The sequence below is a fragment of the Arachis ipaensis genome, chromosome B4 (assembly GCF_059453495.1).
Source record: "Arachis ipaensis isolate K30076 ecotype BB chromosome B4, ASM5945349v1, whole genome shotgun sequence".
NCBI classification, from domain to species: domain Eukaryota; kingdom Viridiplantae; phylum Streptophyta; class Magnoliopsida; order Fabales; family Fabaceae; genus Arachis; species Arachis ipaensis.
In genome coordinates this window covers 91,359,104-91,370,012 of record NC_142439.1, presented here as the reverse complement: position 1 = coordinate 91,370,012, position 10,909 = coordinate 91,359,104, and the positions used below count along the sequence as shown (strand labels likewise).

The 10,909-nt window shown below is 39.0% G+C and overlaps 2 non-coding genes across 2 annotated transcripts; one reads left to right on the top strand and one right to left on the bottom strand.

Annotated features, from left to right (window-relative positions):
- The first annotated feature begins 3,359 nt into the window (after positions 1–3,359).
- LOC148568345 (small nucleolar RNA R71) lies at positions 3,360–3,463 on the top strand. Its single transcript, XR_015882109.1, has one exon. It is a non-coding gene; the product is annotated as a small nucleolar RNA R71 (small nucleolar RNA).
- A 6,867-nt stretch (positions 3,464–10,330) lies between these two features.
- On the bottom strand, positions 10,331–10,433 carry LOC148568344 (small nucleolar RNA R71). The gene has a single exon (XR_015883084.1). It is a non-coding gene; the product is annotated as a small nucleolar RNA R71 (small nucleolar RNA).
- Positions 10,434–10,909: the final 476 nt, after the last annotated feature.

The window sequence follows — 10,909 nt, the reverse complement described above, 5'->3', positions numbered from 1 at the left end:
GCTCACAGGACTAAATCCACTGTTGCCCCTCTTACAAAACTTATATAGGACTCATCCGCCCTATCATACCTGACTACGTTTGCATAAAACTCTCTTACAAGAGTTGCATTTACTTTTGTGACCGGATCAGTGAGGAGCTCCCATCTTCTTTTTTTTCACCTTTTCTGTGATTTCGGGGCACTTAGTTTTTCTGACTTGAAAACCTAGCTTATATATGATCTCCTTATCAACCATCCACCCGAATTACAATGCATGGTGAAAGGTTCTAAATTTTTTCTCATCGAAAGGGCGTTGCTCCATAGGCTCCTTTCCTTTTCTTCTTTTAGAGCTTGATGATGCCATAAGTGACTGTTGAAGGGTGTGGATAGATGATGGGATTCGTCCGGGTTAGGATAGGGTGTAGTTAAGGGAGTGGGTGAGAGTGCTTTCGATGGGGTAAGAGGTGTTGAGTTCCGAGAGTGAGAAGTACAAAGGAAGGGAATTTGGATTGTAAAGAGGTACGGACTAGGAACCACTTATATAGACAAGTGGTGGGCAAATGAAAGGTGTGGATTGATGGTGTAGGCTTATAATGAATGGATGGGGTTTAGCATGGGACGGGCACAAGGATCATCACTTTTATGATGGGGTTGGTTCGGTCTCCAAGGGTATTATTCTTCCAATGTTGCATGGCAACATTTCCCAATGCATTCCCCTTGAAGACATGTGTATAGTCCCCCTTTGTGAAGTGGCCGAACCCTCCTTCTTCAATTGTCCCATCAATTCCTTCCAATCTTCGCTTCATTTCTCCTACCAGATAAAAGGAATGTAATTAATAACTTTGTGGATAGTGGCGGCAAAAATTCAAAAAGTGGGATAACTACTTTTTAAATTTTTTTTTAAAATAACTAAGTGCTATTCATGAATGCAAACCAACTGACTATTTAATTGTTCATGTATGCAACATTGGTGACACCAAACTTAGTTTGTGGCCATGTGGTGTAAAAAAGATTTGTTCAAGGTTCTAAGAGTAACATGATATGAATTACATTTATGTTCTCTTAGTATGCCTTGAACACCAAACTTGTTATTCACTATGTGCTGCATACAAGGATTCATTTAAGTGTATGTCAAAGTTGATTTGGAATTCATGAACCTTGCTTTATTAACTACTTTAAAAACATATAAAACATGGGTTGCCTCCCATGAAGCGCTTCTTTAGCGTCACTATCTTAACGTTCTGCCTCTGTCAGGGTGGTTGGTAATGCTTCAAATCTTCCCTCCTCGCAGTGAATCTATCTCCATTGGCTTCATTAAGGATCTCCACATGTTCTAAGGAGAGAATTCTGCTGATGGTGAAAATTTTAGGCAGCTGAGATGGGATAGTGGGGAGATGAGGTGGGATAGCTGGGAGATAAGCTGAGATCACTTTGTCCCCTAGAGAGAAATCCTCTGTAGGGATCTTCTTGTTCCTCCATCTCCTTAGTGCCTTCTCCCTTGTTTCTTTTAACGCTACCCTGCTCCTTGTGGCCTCTTTTTCCAGGGAAATTTTGTTGCTGGTCTCATATGACTCTGGTTGTTTTAGCTTCTCTTAGGTTTCCTTTAGCTGTGGCACCTTCTGACTGTTTTGCTTACCAACCAAAGGGATTCCCAGGTGTACAGTTTGTGTTTCAGTGCTTGTTTATTCCACCAGTGCCTTGTCGTGATCTTCCCTTGGTTCCTTGTTTTCTTGATCTGCTTCTTGTGAGGATTTGAAGACATTGAAAGTAAGTTGTTCATCATGTATCCTCAGTATTAGCACTCCTCGCTCCACATCTATAAGCGATCTGGCTGTAGCTAGGAATGGTCTTCCCAATATGATTGGATGGAGGTAACTCTCTTTAATTTTTAATATGACAAAGTTTGTGGGAAGGAAGTAGTTCCCAACCTTCACCAACACGTTTTCAACCACTCCTACTGCTTGTTTTTGAGTTTTGTCAACCAGCCTGATGACTACATCTGTGGGCATTAGCTCATTGATCTGCAGCTTCTTCATGAGAGATAGAGGCATTAAATTAATGCTTGCTCCTAGATCAAAGAGTCCCTTATCAATCAGTGTTTCTCCTATGGCACAGGGGATGTGAAAACTCCCTGGATCCTTCCTTTTTGTAGGAAACTCTGGTTGAATGAGAGCAATGCACTCCTTATTCATCACTATTGTTTGCCCTCCCTTGAGTGAGCTTTTCCTGGTCAGCAGCTCCTTCATACACTTAATGTATGAGGGCATTTGTTGGAGAGCCTTGATGAATGGTATGTTCACACGAAGGGATGCAAACATGTCGAGGAACTTTGAGTATATTCTCTTTTCTACACCACCCTTGAGTCTTTGGGGAAAAGGTGCATAGAGGTTCAGGATCTCCTTCTATGTAGTTTTGGTTTCTTGGTGACCCTCTTCTTGCTTCTCTGCTGAGGTATCTCCAGATTGTTCTAAGGGTTTGTTCAGCTCTTCCTTAGTCCCCTTATCACTTATAGTGACCATCTTGCACTTTTCCCATCTTAATTTCTTTGCTTCACCTCTCGGGTTTTTCTCTGTATCACTTGGGAAGCTGTCAGTAGGATTGGGAATCTTCTCAGAGAGGTATCCTACTTGAAATTCCAGCCTCTTGATGGTGTCTCCCTGGTTTTTAATATTGGCTCGCACCTCCTCCTTGAACACCTTGTTATCTTGGATTTCCTTACATATGCCTTCAAGTAGAGTCTCAATCCTTGAGAGTCTATCTTCGGATGATGGTGAGTTGAGATTGCAAGGATGAGAAGGGCCATTTTGGTTTTGATATGGATGTTGAAAGGTATTATTAGGTGGATGCTAATATGATCTCTGTGTGGAATGTTGGTGAGCTGCATTGTTATTGGGGTTGTGACGTCTTTGATCTTGGCCTTGATCTTGTTGATTTCCCCATCCAAAGTTTGGGTGGTTCCTCCAACCAGGATTATAAGTTTTGAAGTATGGATCATGGGTCTGCCTAGGTGAGTTTCCAATATAGTTGGCTTGCTCCTGGTTACTCTCATCCTCTGCATTCACTACTTGAGCTACTGATGAGGTGGTGACTGCTGCCACCTGGTTCCTTTCCATCTTCTTGGTAAGGTCAGCCAGCTGCTTGGTGATCATCTTGTTTTGAGCCAGCAGCGCATCAACGTTGTTTAGCTCTATCACTCCTCTAGTATTGCCTCTTTTAGAAGCATAGAAGTAGTCATTCTCGGCTACATTCTCAATGACATCTATGGCTTCTTCAATGGTCTTCTTCTTGTTCAGAGATCCCTCAGATGAGTGGTCTACTGCCTTCTTTGATTCGTAAGAAAGACCCTCATAAAAAATATGTAGCTGCACCCATTCATTGAACATGTCTGGTGGGCACCTTCTTGTCAAGCCCTTAAACCTCTCCCATGCTTCATAGAGATTTTCACCATCTTGTTGCCTGAAGGTTTGTACCTCAGCTCTCAGCCTGTTGATTCTTTGAGGATGATAGAATCTCGCCAAGAATTTGTTCACCACATCTTCCCAGGTAATGGGAAAATTTGGAAAAATGGATTTCCAAAAACCCAAAAACTCACCGGCAAGTATACTGGGTCGCATCAAGTAGTAAAACTCACTTAGAGTGAGGTCGATCCCACGAGGATTGATGGATCAAGCAACTTTAGTGGGTGATTAGATTAGTCAAGCTAACATTGAGTGAATTGTGTGAAATGTAACCAACAGAAAGGAAATTGCAAGGAATTTAAATTGCAGAAAGTAAATTGCAGTGAAAGTAAAGAGCAGAATAGATAAATTGCAAGTAACTTAAAGAACAAGAAAGTAAAATAGCTGAAACTTAAATTGCAAGAAAAGTAATTTACATGAATTGTAATGGGGCTGGGTGTTGGAAATTAAAGAAAGCAGTAAATTAGTAACTTAGAGCAATTGCAGAAAATGTAAAGTTGCAGGAAATGTAAATCAAGATCACAGCAAACATCAAGTGTAAAATGCAGAGGAACAGAAAGATCTAAATTGCAATGAAAGTAAATTGGAAGCAAAGGGAGTAGGTAGCAATGATAACAGAAGATTAAACTCAAGCTCAATGGGAATTGAATCATGAAATTTGCAGAAAGGGAAACTTGCAGAAGAAGGAAAATGAAGCAGAGAAGAAAAGAAAATTCAAATGTGATTTTTAATTCTCAAATTCAACAAGGAAAATTAAAAGAGAGAGAGCTATTCTATCCTACTCCTATTGCTCCATAATGGAGCTAGCCTTCCTATGAAAATGAGAATGATGCCTTTATATAGGCTTTTTACAAAATGAAAATAAAATGAAGTTGAAATGAAAAACAAATTAAATAAAAATCCTAATTCTAGCTTGTTCTTGTGCCTTTGAGTGGTGATGTGGGCTTTGCTTGCTTTGGATTTGAAGAAGAATGGATCCAATTGGCTTTTTAAATTTTGTGAAGATTTAAATTTATTTTTTACTCTAAAAATTGGCCATCAGTCACTCCCAGGGCACGGCTCAGTTGATTAACACAACTGAGCGCCCAAACTTGCTTTGCCTTGCCCATTTGTGCACGTCCCAGCCCCTCGTTCGTGTCAATTTTGTGTGCACGATTAGCTTCCTTTGCATGCCAAAATGTGAGGAGTGTGGGGGAAATAGCGCTCAGTTGAGAAAGTTAACTAAGCTCCCTTTGTGTGCCTTGGTAGCGCCTTTGGCTTAAGTGTGAGGTCTTGGGTTCGAACTTTGGTGGAAACACTTTTGTGAGCCTTTTCCTTGAATTTTCTTGAGTGGGAGCCCGATAAAGCTCAGTTAGGAAAGTGAACTGAGCGCTATTTTGCTTGTTCTTCTTTTCCTTGGTCTTGTTGAATTGGATGAGCGCTCGGTTACTTTAATGAGTGCTACATGCTTTCATTTGTTTAATCCAATTTCCTATCATGAGCGTTCATTCATGTAATAATGCATGCTTCCATAAATTCCTTAATGCCGTAGCATTGCATTCATTATCATGCTTTCATTAAATCATTGGCTTTAATAATGCATGTTTCATTCATTCATTAATAATTAAATGCATGCATGAGCATTCACGTGACTTGATTTGCCTAATGGGCATTAGTAATGAAACTTTCATCCATGCATGCTTTAATTATTAATAATGCATGCATGAGGCATCATTAAATGCCACGGCTTCAAGGTCATGGGCCACGCTTTTAAAAGCGTGGCCTAGGGTTCCAAAGCGTGCTCAATCTTCAAAGCGTGCCCAAAATTCTTCTTTTCTTCTTTTTAGCTTATTTTGTGCTCTTTTGCTTCTTTTTCTTCTTATTTCCTACAAAATTTATAAATTCAAAAGATCAAAGAAATATACCATTTAAGCACCAAAGAATGCAATATTTAAGCACTAATCATAAATTTCTTGTATGAAAAAGCATAGAAAAACATGACATGATGACATGTCATCACCAGGTGGTTAAACTCTCCTTCGAGAAAGATTCCAGCCATTTAGATGCTTTATCCTTGAGTGAAAAGGGAAACAGAAGCAGTCTATAGGTGTCAGGATGTACACCATTAGAATTCACAGTATCACATATCCTCAAGAATGTGGTTAGATGTTGATTGGGGTCTTCTTGGACACTTCCTCCGAATGAACAGTTGTTCTGAACAAGGGTGATGAGCTGTGGCTTTAGTTCAAAGTTATTGGCATGTATGTTTGGCTTTTGGATGCTACTTCCACAGTTTCCTGGGTTTGGATTGATATAAGAGCCTAGAACTCTTCTCTCTTGCCCAGCATGATGCACTGGACCTTCTCTGCCATGGTTGTGAGCCTCTTCTTCATGATGGTTATCCATATTCTCATCCATGTCTGGTTCAAAATACTCCTCCTCTTCCTCCGTACCAACGACTCTCTTTCCTCTTGCTTCCCTCCTTAATCTAAGGAAGGTCCTCTTAGGTTCAGAATCAAAGGAAGTTGAAGCACCGCTTCTTCTACCTGTCATACAACCAACAAGGCAAAAGCAAGAAAGAGATAAATGCAGAAAGTATTCTTGTTAGAAATGCTGTTAGTGTGAGTGATGCAATATATCAAACAGTTAGTGGGTTAGTGAACTGAATTGTAACAAATAAGAGAACACCACAAATGGGTAAGGGGTAAAGGGAAACAAATAACTAAAACTAAAAGTAAATTACTCAAATGAAATTAAATCAAACAAATGAAAAATTCTCAATCTAGTTATCCACCAATTTAATCATTGTTGATATAAAATCAATCCCTGGCAACGGTGTCATAAACTTGATACACGGAAACTTTCTCTCAACAAATTTCCCTCGGCAAGTATACCGGATTGTCGTCAAGTAAAAACTCACAATAGAGTGAGGTCGAATCCCACAGGGATTGATTGGTCAAGCAACTTTAATCAGAGGAATGTTCTAGTTGAGCTAAGTAGAAATTGAGTTGAGATTTGCAAAAAAGTAAATCGCGGAAAAGTAAATAACAGAAAATGCAATTGTTGGAAGTAAAAGGGCAGAATGTAAATGACGGAAAGTAAATTGCAGAATCTTAAATGGGGATTTGGGAATATGAGCATAAAAATAAATGGCAAAAAATAAAGAGAATGGGTAAGATCAGAAATGGGGGATTCATTGGGCTCAGGAGATGTTGTATTCTCCGGATCAAGTTCATTCTCATCTCTTCCTCAATCAATGCATTCATTGATCTCCTTGGCAATCTTAAGTGATTGGATTCTAATTCCTTGGTAATTCAATCTCTCAAATCTTGATCAATAGCCAATTCCTTGGTCTAATGGCTCACGAGAAGAGATGAAGTATGGTCACTGATTATACCACATGTATTCCCAAATCAAAGTGTTGGTAGGATTATATGTCACAATATCCATCCAAATCCCAATTTGGTCCAACATGAGAAAGCATTTCTAGCATGATCTCTTAATTCCTCTTCCAAGGTTCCGAAGAGATCCAAGTATGAATAGCTTCTTTTCCAAGACAACTACCCAATTGGATGAAGATTGAAAGCTTTCTAGTAAAATCAAGAGAAAAGAAAGAAGAAGAATAATGAAAACTATTATTGATCCATCAAATTACAACAGAGCTCCCTAACCCAATGAAAAGGGGTTTAGTTGTTCATAGCTCTGGAAATGGAAAGCATAAATGAAAAGTACATTCTGGAAAATAAAACTAGAAATAGCAGAGCAAGTAAAATATATAGAGTGTAGTTCTCTAAAATGCCAAAAGCTTTTTTTACTAGTTCAAAACTACTCCTATATATATTACTCTTCTGATCTTCTAGTTGGCTCTTCAAGTCTTGGATATGGACCTTTGATCTTGAGTTGAAGCAGTTATAATCTTCATTGGGCTCAGCTTAGCTTGCAGAGAAAGTGTGAGTTAGGCATGGACGTTAGTTAGGACGTTAGTGGTGTTAACGTTAAGTGAAAATGTGGGTTCGAGAATGTTAGTGACGATCACCTTTTTCACTAACGTTCCAAACCAAAAATGATCCACGTTAACTTCAACGTTAGTGGCACTAATGTGACCACTAACGTTGCCTCTTGGTCCTTCGCAAACGTTATTGGCATTCACCTTTTCCAATAACGTTGCGAATTGCCTCTTTTCCCTACGTTAGACTTCACGTTAGTATAGCTAACGTGACCCTTAACGTGGGCATGCCTAAGCTTCGAGAGCATTAGTGACACTTACCTTTGTCACTAACGCTCCAAACGCCCCTCCTTCCCACGTTAGAGTTCATGTTAATTAGATTAACGTGGCCACTAACGTGGTGGTAATTGCCATCTCCAACGTTAGTGACAAATGTGAGTGTCACTAACATTGGCCTATCAGTCCTTGCTCCACGTTACCCTTCACGTTAGTGGTATTAACGTGACCACTAACGTTAGAGTTCACGTTAATTAGATTAACGTGGCTCTTAACGTGGCTTATGTATGGCCTTTTGGAATGTTAGTGGTGTTCACTTTCACCACTAACGTTGGAGCTCTTCTTTTCTTTCCACATTATCTACCACATTAATGTAACTAACGTGGGCTATGATGGCTTTCGAAGGTGTTATTGGCAATCACTTTTCTCATTAACGCTACAAGCTTATGCCCATTCCACGTTAGTGGTCACGTTAATTAGACTAACGTGGCTACTAACGTGGCTCTTCCTTGCTTCCTTTATCCTGAAATCAAGAAAATAAAGTGCATCAAAGCTCTATTCCAAGTCATGAGATCATGCATTATCCAATTTATCATGCAATTCATACATAATTCTCATGAAATCATGTAAAGTTCACAATGTTTTCTTGAATCAAGATGTAAGTGTATTTCTACCCAAAACTTGCTTATTTACTAAGAAAATGCATGAAACTACCCTAAAATAATAAAGAAAAGGTCAGTGAAATTGGCCAAAATGCCCTGGCATCACCATCTTCAACCCAATTTCCTCAAGGCCAAAAGCCCAATTGAAGGCTTGAAGATCAATAGAAGAGAGTGTATAGATATCTTAGAATTTAAGTTAGAGTAGATCTTTCGACCTTTTTCTTTTTTTCATTTTTAGTTTTCCTTACTTCTCTGCACTTTCAATTTCAGAATGTATTTTACAATTCCAATTTCCATTTTGAGAGCTATGAACAACTAAACCCCTTTCATTGGGTTAGGGAGCTCTATTGTAATTCAATGGATCAATAGTAGTTTTCATCTTCTTCTTCTTTCTTTTCTCTTGATTATTGTTAGAAAGCTTTCGGTCTTAATTCAATTGGATAGTTGTCTTGAGAGAAAAGCTATCCATAATTGGAATTCTTCAGAGCCTTGAGAGAGGAATGAAGAACTCATGCTAGAGTTGCTTTCTCACAGTGGATTAGATTGGGGTTTGGATGGATATAGTGACATGTAATCCTACCAACACTTTGATCTATGAATCTGTGTGGTATACTTAGTGATCGAACTTAAACTCTTCCCATGAGCAATTAAATCAAGACATTGGGCAATTGTTCATGCTTAGAGAGATTGGTGAGCCAAGACATTGGGATCCAATCATCTAAGATTGCTAAGCAATGTCAATGAATGCTTTGATTGAGGAAGAGTTGAAAATAATTTGATCCAGAGAATTCAATACCTCTTGAAACCCAATGAATCCCCATCTCTGATCTTACCCATTCTATTTACTTTGTGCATCTTTAATTTCATGCTCAATTCCCCGATCCCATTTAATTTCCAGCAATTCAAGATTCTGTCACTTTAATTCTCTGCAATTTAATTTTTTGTTCATTTAATTTCTTGCAATTTAAGTTTCCCGCCATTTTACATTCTGTAATACCAATCTTAATTCTGATTTCGCTCAACTAGAATAATTCTCCAATTATAATTGCTCGATCTACCAATCCCTGTGGGATTAGACCTCACTCTTTTGTTAGTTTTTGCTTGATGACAATCCAGTGCACTTGCCGGAGGGAAATTAGTTGAGAGGCAAATTTCCGTGTATCAAGTTTATGGCGCTGTTGACGGGGATTGGTTTTGTATTGACAATTACCAAATTGAAGGATAACTAGATTGAGCACTTTACTGTCTGTTTTAATTAATTGAATTTTAATTCTAGTTGTTCATTTAGTTTCTGCAATTTTACTTATTTTTCTTGAATTTATCTTACTGCTTTACTTTCTAGCAAGCTAACCTACTAACTATTTGATAAATTTCTCTAACCAAGCTAACTATACTCTGTTCTTTTAGACTCTACACTTGCTGTTTCTTGTACTTGTTCATTGTATGACAGGTAGGAGAAAGGAAACTTCAACTTCTTTTGATAGTAAACCAGAAAGAACCTTCCTGAGATTAAGGAGGAAAGCAAGAGAAAAAAGGGTTGTTGGTGCAGAAGAAGAGGAGGAATACTTTGATATAACCATGGAGGACAATATGGAAAACCATCATGAAGAAGAGGTGAACAACAATGTCAGAAGAGGTAGAGCTAATCCTGCTGGACAGGAGAGGAGAGTTTTGGGATCATACATCAATCCAAACCCAGGAAATTGTGGCAGCAGCATTCAAAAGCCAACCATCAATGCCAATAATTTCGAATTGAAGCCCCAGCTTATAACTCTTGTACAAAACAACTGCTCTTATGGAGGTAGTGCCCAAGAAGATCCAAATGAGCATCTCACTATATTCTTAAGGATATGTGACACGGTTAAGTCTAATGGTGTTCATCCTGACACCTATAGACTATTACTATTTCCATTTTCTTTGAGGGACAAAGCATCAAAATGGTTGGAATCATTCCCAATGGAAAGCTTGACAACATCGGAAGATGTAATGAACAGATTCTTGACAAAGTTCTACCCTCCACAAAAGGTCAACAGGCTCAGAACTGAAGTGCAGACGTTCAGACAACTAGATGGTGAGACCATTTATGAAGCCTGGGAGAGATTCAAAGATCTGATGAGGAAATGGCCCCTGACATGTTTAATGAGTGGGTGCAACTTCATATCTTCTATGAAGGTCTGAATTGTGAATCCAAGAAGGCTGTAGACCACTCATCTAGAGAGTCACTCAACAAAAAAAGACCATTGAGGAAGCCATTGATGTGATAGAGACAGTGGCTGATAATGAGTATTTTTACGCCTCAGATAGGAGTAACAACAGGGGAGTCTTGGAATTGAATCAAATGGATGCAATCCTGACCCAGAACAAGATAATCACCAAGCAACTTGCTGAATTGACCAAACAAATAGAGAAGAATCAAGCTGCAGCTATCCACACTCAATCCTCATCTCAAGAGGAATTGGAAACTGAAGAAGGAGTTAACTTGGAGGAAGCTAATTACTTGGAAATTCATCCAGGCCAACCAATGATCCTTACTTCAAAACCTATAACTCTGGTTGGAGAAACCACCCAAACTTTGGGTGGGGGAACCAACAAAGCCAAGTCCAAGACCAC